At 32.0% G+C, this 12,473-nt stretch overlaps 1 protein-coding gene across 6 annotated transcripts in view; it reads left to right on the plus strand.

The window, feature by feature from the left end:
- The window catches only part of PDLIM5 (PDZ and LIM domain 5), a 181,920-nt gene that overhangs the window by 83,624 nt on the left and 85,823 nt on the right, over nt 1–12,473 (plus strand). The gene's annotated exons all lie outside the window — the stretch shown is intronic.

A 12,473-nucleotide genomic window follows, 5' to 3' on the forward strand; every position in this document is an offset into this window, starting at 1 on the left:
ATTATTGAAGGAGTTTTTGCCAGCTACTTTACTCATTCATTCTTAAATATTTACTAACCATTCCTTGGGCCAAGTTCTTTACAACTGCTAAGAAAATTGAGATTGATAAATTGTACCATGATTGGAAGACTTGGAGTCTAAAGAGGTCTTATACATATCATGATTCTAAAATTCTGCAAATTTTCAGGAACATATTGCTCCAGTAAAATAATAATACCAGTATCTCATATTTTTATGATGATTTGTAGATATTTAAAGCTTTTTGTGTTTCCTTGCTGAAGTCAGTGGTACAATATCTAGCATATACACAAATACACACATATTAATTATATGGAAATTATAATGTAATATTATGTAATTATATGATTCAATAGAATTGTTATCTGAATACATTTTCTTAGTTCGCTTATTTTATAAGGTTTAATCAAGAAATCTCTGTAGTCTTAAATATTGTTCTTATCCTATTCAATTATTGTATGAATTATTTTTCTACGTAAAAAACATTTTACTCTTTTTGGATTCAAAGTTAAGACGTTTCATAAAGACTTATGCATTTAGTAGAAACTTTTTGATTACTTTCTGATATGCAAAGACTAAATGAATCACAGAAGATGAGGAATCTAAAAGGCTTGTTAGCAAGTTTTTAACATGTGCTATTGTCCTTGTAAAATTATTTTAAGCTCTATCTGTTGTCACACACTGAAAGATAACAAAGAAACAATGTGACTTTGGCTAGAGCTTATCACTTCTCAGAATAACTTTGGTGTATTATCTTTAGTGGTGTGCTAGCTTAGTTGGCCCACTTCATAATATCCATCTGAGACACCACAGATTGACTTAAGCTTTGATAACTTGCAGTTCCATGTATGTCTAATTTGGGAACTTTGAAAGTCTGGAATTCTAAAACTCTAATTTTGAAATTCTACAGTGTCTGACAACAGCTCTCTCATTTAAAAGGAAAATGGGAATAGTTCTGATATTTATAATTAATGATATGTTTATTATTTTTCTTATTAAAAATTACCAATCATAATATTTTGGCATCTTATTTGCACAAGCATTACTAGAAAGTAATCCATGAAAATAGGGTGTAACCTATCTTGAAAGTACACTCTACCTGAAGTATGAAGTTGAGGTCCTTGTTGGAATAAAATTAAACGAAGAACTAAGAGAATGAGAAATGCCCAAAAAACAATAAAAAAGAGTAAAAGCTTGAACTCAAGGAACAAAAAGAACAAACTAATTGAAAACAGACTCACAAAGAACAGGGTGAGAGGATTACCCTACCATGTATTACTAAGGGCATGTAAAGCTAAGGGCAACGTGGACTTGGTGTTAGGAAATGTAAAATTATTTAATGCTTCTGCTAGAAAAAATCGTTCCCATCTCAGAGTTTTCTACCTAGTCTTTCTCCAGCTTAGAGCCACAGTTTTGTTTTGTTTTGTTTTCAGCGAAGCTATTTAATTTATTAATTAAAATTTATTTAGTAAATTTATTGTGTACCTATTTTATACCAACTATTCTGCCAAATGCTAAAGATAGAAAAATTAGTAATCTGAATGAAGACTTGCTAGGTTTACTGTTTGCAAGGGGCTTCGTAAACTGCTTGTGCTAAAGCAAGATTCTAATAAATTTTTGAGTGTGCAGTAAGTCAAAGGGTATTCCTTAGATTTGCCAAATCAAGGCCCTGAAATTCTCTTGAACTTAAGCTTGAAGCAAATTACTGGATTCCATTCCCAGAGATTTTGATTCTATGAGTCAAGTCTTTCTTACCCCACAGCCCATATGTTTTACCATGGGCCCTTACTGCTTGTTCACTTCATCTCCCCAAATAAATGTAGCACCCTTGAAGGAAAGATTAATTTCTTATTCAGCTATGTGTTATCTCCTACAATACTCATAACAGAATTTTAACACAAAAGAGATGAAAAAATATGCATAAACATGAGGGATTAAATCCAGGCAACATAATGATTACCTAAGTAGTTACTTTGTCCAGTATATGACCTATAAAAGAAAAAATGGTAACAACTGAGGTTAGCTCAGAAAGGGAAATTTTTCTGTGCAGCTCAGTATAAATTGTTTTCTAAGAGGAAATGGAGGAGTAGAAGAAGAATCCTTTCCTTTTGCTTTAAGAAATATGTTTTTCATTTTCTGCAGAGTACCATTGACTTTTCTCCCCCTGTATATGAACTAATTTCTTACACACTAAGTAGGCAAAGGTATTGCATAGTAAAGTTTGCTTACTTAAAGACGTTTTTAACTCTGCCAGTGATTTTAAAGCTTGTTTAATCATTGTTCTCAGTAACTACCTAATGCCTAAAAAGAGTATGCTTCTCTAGCCGAGATGCCGTGGGTGAAAACAAACACTTCGATGATTATTTTTTATGTATCATTGCAGTTAACTATTTTTAGAATCTGAAGAGCTTAATCTTTTCTATAAATTATATATTCTGTTTAGTCACAACTGTTTCTTGACAGTACGATATATTCTTTAGTATAATTTTAAAATATCCACAAGTTGTCGGGTTGAGTGGCTGAGACATTTGTTTAAAGAAATGTGGGCAACATTCTTGTGGTTGGAAAAAGTAGGAAGAAAATGAAGTATTGTTTAAACGATGTTTTTAAAGCTTGTCTTATGAAATGGATTATAGCTGAAATTTAGGGTCTGTTTTTAAAATAAAAATGAGAATAGACTAAATTCTAATTCCATAAATATTGTCTAAATAGGGGTCCCTTAAAGATACAGTATTAGAATTAATTTCTGATAATGCATTCTATAACCTCAGTAGAGTTTTAACTGATTGAATGAAAATAGATATAAAAATCTCTTAAATATAGCGAAGTTTACTCTAGGTAAAAAATCTTGTTTTATATATATGAATATTATATAAATCTGTCAGAATATAAAAATTTTCGTAAGAAAAATATAATAAAGAATAGAATCATAGAGAAAGAAAAGATCTTTTTTCCTTAGATTTTGTTTAATGAAATAGTGGTATTTGATATTGGCTTAAAAAAAAAATTGATCTAGTTTCATATGGTGGCAAGTAAGGAAAAAGGCACATCGGGAAAAAGCATTGGCACAGCTATGATGTGGTCATGGAGCCTGGAAAGGGCAGGGCAAGCCTGGGTGACTTTAGTTTGTCTAGTTTGTGATTAGTGTAACTGGAACAGGAGGGGAGTAGCTGGCAATGTAGTGAAGGTGTGTATGTTGCTAGAAGTGTACATTTTTGTGGGTTTCCTTTGTTTTTTTAGTATATCTAATTTTCTTATGTGATATTTGAAAGTATTAGCTGTAAATTGTCTCTCTTTATATATCACTAATGGTACTAGTTTATTTCATATTTTGAATCACCAAATGTACTTCTTAAAAGTTACTTTTATTTTTATCAAAATATTTTATACGAATAGTGTAAGAAATTAATTAAAAGCATTATCCATAACCCTCTCCCTCCCCCCCCAAAACCCCCAAAATCCAAAAAACAGCAATCTCATTTTTTGTCCCTCCTCTTACCTGGTTTCTTTCATCAGAGGCAACCAGTTATTTCCCCTGGTATTTACCTTCATACTTCTAAATAATAATCATCTGCTGACTCTTGAATTATCAGGTTACTATTCACTGACTTCCTATTTGGTGGGTGAGAATTTTACCTTACTTAGAGCTCTACTTGTCTTGCCATCTTGTCAATATCATCATTTTTGGGAAGATTATTTAACAATGCCTTTTTAAAGTCATATTCAATCTTTTTTTTCGTATGGAAAAATAAATATTCACTGCTGAACTAAAATTTGGGAGACTTCAGTTTATCAGAATTCAGTAACAGAGTCTACAGTGTCCCATGAAGAGCACTCCTAGGTACTGTGGGCACTAAAGGAGAGTTTGTGAGCCACAGCCCCACTCATTCTACATGGATTCACTTAGTGTGCCGTTCTGGTGACCCTGGAACCCATCTCTCTTCGCCAAATCACAGAGCACTTTATGTGTTTGTTTAGTTTCTGCATATTTCCAATTGAGTGCTTATACATAAAGAAATTCAGCATTTCAGAGAGTATACAGAGACATGGCATTCGAGGAGGAATGGACTGAGTAAGCTTATGGGAAATGTGAAAATATTTTCTAAAAATACATTTACAAAAAAACTCTTCTTTCACATTTTTCATTTATTTATTTATATTGTTCCACAATGTTATCTCCGCAGATAATGTCTTTGCAATCACTTTGTCATAGAAGTCTGCGAAGAATGAGACGTTCATCTTCCCTTTTGTTATTGAATTTCTCATCTTTCTGTTGTTTTTATACAATTTTCATTGTTGTATTATTTTAAAGTAGTTAGTTGCTTTTCTTTGTGTCCCTTTTCCTGAGTACATGCCATCATGTATTTTTAGATGGAAGATGTTCCATCGAGAGGTTACAAAATCCTTTAAGTTTAAAGTGGCTTTCAACTTAATGCCGCTGTTTTCCTTGTTCTCTGCTATTTTTTATTTAAAGCCCTTTTCTCTTTAAGAAAATATTTAGTGGCTACTTTCTGTTTGTAACATAATTACATATATATTAAAGAACATTTGAAGACACAGAAAATAAGAAACTTGTGTATCATCTAGAGAAAACAAAGTTTGGTATATGCTTTTCTGGTCTGACTACATATAGACATACACAGATTATACATTCTTTCAACACATATTTTAAGAATACAGAAGTAAACAAGATAGATAGGGTACCTGGCATCATGAAATGACTACACTAGCTAATAAAGAATACAGTCAACATATAATAACTTAATTATTTAATTATAATTTTTACAAATGCATTTAGTATAAGAACAATTTTAAGGAAGGAAATAGCATTATCACATTCATGAGCAGGTTTTGTCATTAAAAAAAATCTTGTAATATATTATAAAATGCCTCTGCAATGTGCTAATATGTGTATAAAAACTCAGTTTCCAGTGCGTGTAAATTTGTCAATTACTGTTTCTCCTAGGGGATTTTATAGAATTCTGTCCTAATAGAATTGAATATGAGGGTGACAAATCCTTCTGCTTTTAACTTTATCTTTAGGATATAAATTTTCCATTTAAATCTTTAACTTCTGCCACTACTGAAGTACCAGAGTAGTGAGATAGGCTGCTTATAATGAATTGGCCCATGATAATGCCCAATGATGATTACAATGTTAAGTAGATTCATTTTATAAATACAGGCAAGTGCTTTACAAATTCATGGCTGTTTAATTTATTAACTACAAGTTGTAGGTATAGTGCTAGATAATTTACATATATTACATCATTTAATTTTCAGAATATCCGGTGAAATAGGTGGTAATCTCTTTTACATACAAGAAAATTAATTCAGATAATTTAATTAATTTTGACTAACTGTTGTGAAAATAGTATTGAGATATAAATCTTGCTTGGCTCCAATTAAAATTCATGCTTTTAATTTTCTTGAAGTCATGCTCCCTCCTTGCAATGGTGAGGTAGATGATGGGAATTATTATACCCATTTCTCAAATGAGAAAAATGAGGCAAAGAAAGGCTAAGATTTCAAGTGTAATAGAAACGGCAGTGAAATAGTCATCCTAATCTTTCTGAACTTCAGTTTTCCTGTCTATATATATAATAAGAGGATTCATCTATATTAAACTCTATCCTGAAGTGTCTTGTAGTGGTGGTACCAGGAGGCCAGTGAAGTGCATTGTGAGTATCTGCCCATACTCGAACTTCAACTAGAGAAGCTGTGCTTTTGTTTATTTTATATATGAGAACCTGAAATATTCAAGTATAACCACCAAGCATCATATACTAACCTAGTTTGGGAATAAAAATTGGGACTTTCAGGTTTGATCTACTGCTTAACTTTTATTCTAGATGAGAGCATAAGTAAATCCCTTCTTATTTTTCTGTAAAATGAACTAAGTCTTTTTTTGGTAGTAAAAAAATTTAATGACAAGTTATATAAATGAATATTGATCTCGATGATTGTTTTTAATAAAACCGTGTGTTGGGTTTCCTCTGCAAGTAGTTAAATGATGATTTTTTTTTTTTTTGTCTAGAGCATTTCAGCTATAGCAATGATATTTGAGCCTATATGTAGATATTCATGCTCACTACTTTTGTAAATGAAAGAAAATAAATTTATATCATAGAATGAGGATTAGACTAGTAGGAAATTGCAATAGTTTGACATAGAACAAGTTATTATTCTTTATCTATCAGGAAACCTGAAAAAAAATTATGATTTTGATGTTGATATTATGTAAAGTTAGTCTAGATGATCTGTTAAGATCTGTATGATTCTTTGATTTCTTAAGCCTTTACTGAGTATTTTGTCAAGTTTCAGAAACTGTCCTAGTATTCTTAGTATCCAACTTTATTGAACATAGACTACAGCAAATATCTAGGTTGCAGCAAATATTTTTGGTGACTCTGAAGTGGAAGCTGTAATTATCTGAACTTGACCTTCTATCTAGTACTATTTTTATAGGGCTGCTCTATCTCTACAAATGCTTCTTCTAAATAACTAGTTTCTTACAGTCATACTCATCAATATTTTAGCACATTTAACTGCTAGTCCTTTTCTTCAGAACTCACATAAGATACACAATTTAACAAGAAGAGCAATGAGTCATGCAACATCTTGTTTTCATAGGAACACCAAAGCATAAGCATATGCCAGTGTTTGCTTTGGGGTAGGTTTCCCTAGAAAACAGGAGATCACTGAGATGGTAAATTGCAGTTTTATGTGACAGCTGAAAACAAGGCCATGTGTGAAATCAACCAAATTCTTAGATGTTGTGCATGTCAAAACAGGAACAAAAATTATAATGCAAGTTTAATTTCCTCAAATATGGTCCCAACATTAATTGAGGTATGCAGCTCACCCACAGCCTTGGGTGTGGCCCACGAACACAGCTGCTAACTCCGATCTGTAATTACTATATTTTATTGCCATGTTTGATTGGGCCTTTGGGTTATAACCATTGATGCAAATGAGAAATATGATAGGAATCTCCTTTTCCCATTCTCTAGAGATATTTCAGGGGATGCTTAGCACTGATGTAAGGGAACTATCAGATAAGAGGATGTGTTTTTCTCTCACTAAAGAATCTAATACAGTTCAGATTATTTGTCTTAAGAGTTAGATATTAGTGTTTGGCTTCTCTAAATTTTCACAAGTTAATCAAATAGGGAAAAATCTCTGTCATTTAGTTCAGTTTATAAGTACTTGCTAGACAATATTGTTGTTGGACCCATACGTATGGTAGCGTATGCTCAGCACTTTTGTTCTCAGTGATTATAATTCTGTCAAAAGCAAATTTGGTGAGGTTGAGTTTTATAGACATGTCCTAGCCAGAACTCTGTGTTAACTATTATTGTTTCTAAGTCTATTTATTTTGTGCCTTTGAGGATATTATTGAATGCAGTCATTTTCAAAAGTTAAAACTAGTTTAATATTATTTTATGAATGGGCTGTTTCAGTTTAGTGAGCATTTATTGTATGACCACTGTTAGCTAGCCATCATGTTTATTATTTGGCCTATTAGGCTTCCAGATCCTTTTGATCTCTGCTTTTGGGTCAAATTAATGTTTATCAAACCGAGGCTCACTATGCATTCAATTTGAGTAAGGCATAGCATCTCCTGTTCCCCCTTTTTTGTTTTGTAAATGAATTGGACTGGAACAGAATATATATTTAATGGATTGCATGTGAAGATCTATGCCTTATTGGTTCATATTTATACTAGGTAGGTCATGATATAAAGTGGATTTCTGATTATATTTTGTGATAAAATGTTAGAAAACAGGAGTCTATGTCAATGCTACATAATTTGCAGTCCTTGGACCCTAGGACCAATTTGAACTATTTTGTTCTAACCTACAGTGAGATATATACTAAAATTGAGAATAAGCATCCAGAAATTTTTGCACAATTTGACATTGCCAGTTTTTCAGCTTTCGATCAGAGAATTTGTCCCACTGAAAGATGTAGACCAGTTTGGATGTTGTTGAACTTGCATGATGAGTCACATATGTTGTGAGTTGTGTACTGTTAGGAAGCACTATTCTAATTTATTGGATTCAAACAGTCGTGGAGGGAATTAGTTCTGTCAGGGTAATAAACTTACCTTTTGGTAAAATATGCAGAATGTGTTGCTAGTTTGCTACAGTTTCAGATTTTCTTCCTATAGTGACAGAGGTATTAGAGTAGCAAATATAATTTATAATGTTTTCTATCATCTGTTTTAAAAAAAGTAATACTTTGTTAACATTGGAAAGCTTTGGAATTCTAATGTAGCTTAAATTTAACAACAAAATCCATTAAATTATCAATCAGAAATATAAGCAATATTGTCTTATTTTAGAATCAGAATTTAGCTTTTATAAAAGTAGTTTCTTAATAAAAAAATGTGTTTCAGTCCTTTCTAAGTGATAGTATAAATGTGAAGTTAATCACAAATAATCTGAGAACTTTTAAAAATCAAATATTTGAACATTTACTGGCTTAAATTTTTTTTTTTGATCCAGATACTGTTATATTGAATACTTTGAACTAATTTGATGGGATTCAGTGATGAGGATATTGGACAAGATTCAATTTCCGAACTGTTAAATGTGAAATTAAGGATCACCTTAAGTTATTAAACAAGGATAGTCCTGGCTTTATTTATGGCTAAAATAGCTGTATTCAATAATTAATTTTTAAATTCCTTGACTCTGAGTAACTATCTCCAGATTTTAAAAAACCTAAACCCACCCAAAATTATTTTTTAAGTGTTTAATAAATGGAAAAACCTAAGTTGAGACTAAAAAGAATGAAGTTTTTATTTCCGGGCTCTCCACACGACAGCAGACTGTTTTCCTAATAAGGCTGTGCTAACTGCTGGAATGCTTGTCTCAAATTTTATTGAAATACCTAAAAATACTCACTTTACAAAAAAATGTTTGTAATTTAATATGTTTAGCCTAGACAAGAATAGAAAAAGAGATATACTGGGAAAAGTTAGTGGCAAAATTGTGCCTATAATATTAGTAGTACAGGACAGAGAGCATATAAATGTGAACCTCAAAGAGCATTATCTTACATTTTGGACGTATGAAGGAAAAAACTAGCTATTTTGCTATTTTCTATTCATATTTGTCTTGATATATATGTAAAATTTGAGGCAAGTTTTAGTCTCTTCACTAGTAAGTAGTCTTATACAGTTCAAAATATATACAGACTATTACCCAAATGAAGTACTGTGCTTAGGAATACTTTTCCATCTCACTTAGAGGAGTAAAAGACAAGGTCCTTTTAGTGGCATAAAGCAGCTTATGTGTGCTGGCTCCTGGGTATCTCTCTGGCTTCATCTCTCGCTGCTTTGCCAGCTTTTTTTCTCATTCCAGCTCCATTGGCACATTCCTGCCTCAGAGACTTTATACTTGCTATTTGATCTGCCTGCAACTCTCTACTTCAGGTCTCTGCTCAAATTTCATCTTATTATGGAGACTTTCTCTGATTCTTTTATATAAAATAAGGTGTCCTTTCCCCTGTCCTGTGTTGTTACACTCCATTGCACTCATTACCATGTAACATACTTTGCTTGTTTTTAGTCTGCCTGCCTCTTTCAAATAGAACGTAAGCACCTTTTAAGTGGGGATTTTTGTCTGTTTTATTCATTGCCAGTACTCCCTCTTCTGCAACAGAGCCTGCTCTGTTAGGGGCTCAATAAATATTTGTGGAATAAATTAATAAATTAATGAAATAATTTAAGGAAAAAATATAGCAGTGTTGCCCTTGAACTTGAAGTGACATTGGGTATAAAACATATTGGTCAAGAATGAGAAGGTGCTTGATTAAAAATATTTACGGTAATATAGAAAGTCATACTAATCATAACAAATCTGGTAGTTGACAGGAGCTAGATTCTGACTAGAACATAAGGATGTGTGATTATAAAAGTACAGACTGCTTCAAAAAGAATCGAACACTAAAAAATGTATCATTCACTGACTGTGTGTGTATATATATGCACATACATACATACATACATACCTACATACCTACATACATACTTACATACATACCTACTTACCTACCTACCTACCTAGGTACTTCATTTGGTAAGAAAGTTGAGTCCAAATCTCAAATTAAAGATTAAATCTAAATACAGTGTTGAACAATAGTCTGTATATATTTTGAACTGTATAAGCCTACTTACTAATGAAGAAGAGAAACTAAAACTTGCCTCAAATTTTACATATATATCAAGACAAACTAGGTAGGTAGGTAGGTAGGTAGATAGATAGATAGATGATAATGTCTTCATTGACTAGGTATATGTGAATGTATAGCCAAAACCAAATAGAAAAGGTACCATCATGGTATTTCTGTAATTTTATATGCTCAGTATACACCCCTCGATCACAGGATATTCATCAGACCTGTAGTCTGAATCAATCTGGATTATTGGTAGCATATCACCTTCAATAGTTGTAACAGGGAATATGATGCCATTTTATTTTCTCAAGATCACGAGGAACAGGAGATATAAACAGGTTTTGACACAAACCCACAAGAAGATCCTGTGATGTGTTATCTTGGGATCTGCTAATTTCAGAACTTGGTTGTTATTTTAAACAAAACAGCCAATTTAGCACCATAGGTGATGTTCATTAAGGAACTTCCAGCCCCGTCCTGCTGGAAAATGAAGTTATTAGAGAATTCTTATTGCTATGGGGGAAAATTCTGCTCTTCTTTGGAAAAATAAGGAAGAATAGACCAAAGGCCTTGTTTCTGTGTTTTTGCATGTTAATTAAGCTTTAAGTGAGAATTTTCTGAAGTTTATTTATGTGCATATTACTCAATTTGTAAAATGTGCACTTTCTTTAGATAAACAGATGGGTAGATAGATACTTTACATATATTATCTATCTCTATATATCTCTGTATTAACTGCATATATACCTATATGTATGTTTTATAATGAGTAATTTCTGTGTTTACATGAATTAAATCAAATAACATTCTATAAATAATGTGATTGAAACGAATAGTTATTAGTTAATAGAAAGTTAACAGTTATTAATTGTTTGAAACCATTTCTCTATGGAGTTTTTTTACCAAAATTACTTTTGTGACTTGCACTTTGATATTATTCATAGAAACAGTGTTAGAGCTGCATATACAGCATCTGGAGGAGCTAGGTTTAAATCCTGGTTCTGCTATTTTCAACTTCTAAGTTGTGGTTAGATTATTTACCCTATTTTAGCTTTTGTTTTCTGTATTTAAAATGAGAACAGTACTACTTTCTCAGGAAGAATAAATGAGATAATTTATGTAATGGACCAAATGAAATTATTACCAATTGGTGGGTACTCATTAAGTGCTATTTTCTCATCCATTTCTAGTTTGTTGTTTTTCTTGTTTTCTCTTGAAACTTACCTTGATAGATAATTTAGTTTGAATATAAGCAGTATACAATCAGAAACAGAATAATTTCCACAACTCCAGGGTCAAATTTTCTACATAAGGAGTAGGAAAGTAATATCCATCATTGCTTACTTTGTGCCAGTTGCTCTGCTAGGAGTGTTGCCTACATGACCTCATTCCCTCCTCAAAACAATTCTGCCTGGGAAGGATTACTATCCCCATTGTACCAACAAAGAAAACTTTAGAGTAGCCAATTAATTTTGTTGGTAACCTAGACTTGCAACCTTCATTTAACTGTTTCTCCTATTTGTTAAGAATTCCGCTGTCAATGAAGAACAGAATCTAACAGAAAGCCTGAATATGAAAGCTAGGCTCTGTCTCTTTAAGGCTCTTAAGCTTTTCCTAAAAGGAATAAAGAAATAAGTAGACAAACATCAGGTTATGAATTGTGCCTGCTTGTACTACTTTTATCCTATGCTCCAGCATCTGACCCTTATCAAGGTTTTCCTGAAGCAGTTTTATATGCACTGCTAGAAGTCTGTGAAAATCCAATTATATATATGGTTTATTATTGATGTCTGCTCTCCTAATGTGAATCTTAACCACATTTGTTGTTCAAGGGCATTTTAATAGTGTTATGAAAGAGCCAGAAAAATGTAGGTGTATAAATGAGACTCCTAATTTTTCACAGGCAGATTATTTGCTTTGCAAACTCCATTATTTTCATATTAGTAATGAAATATTATGTTGATAAATATTTTTTTCTCAACCTTATTGGAGCTAGCAGAGTAGATATATTAAACAGGAATAATTACTTTTGTGCCCAAAGGAAGATGTAAACCTCATAGGTTTTCAGAGAATGTAGCTCTATTTATATCAATCCTAAAAGTATTATAACCCATGCCTACTGTGAAATAAAGTATAGAGGTTTGGTTGAAAAGAATGAGAAAGAAAGAAATTATGCTTTCCAGCTTCTCTTATAGAATGCAGACTGCGTCCTTTTTAGTTGTTTAGATTTTTTTTTAAAAAAACAATTACATACTAATAGTTCCATTTCT

The sequence above is a fragment of the Pteropus alecto genome, unplaced genomic scaffold, assembly GCF_000325575.1.
Source record: "Pteropus alecto unplaced genomic scaffold, ASM32557v1 scaffold63, whole genome shotgun sequence".
Classification (NCBI taxonomy): Eukaryota; Metazoa; Chordata; class Mammalia; order Chiroptera; family Pteropodidae; genus Pteropus; species Pteropus alecto.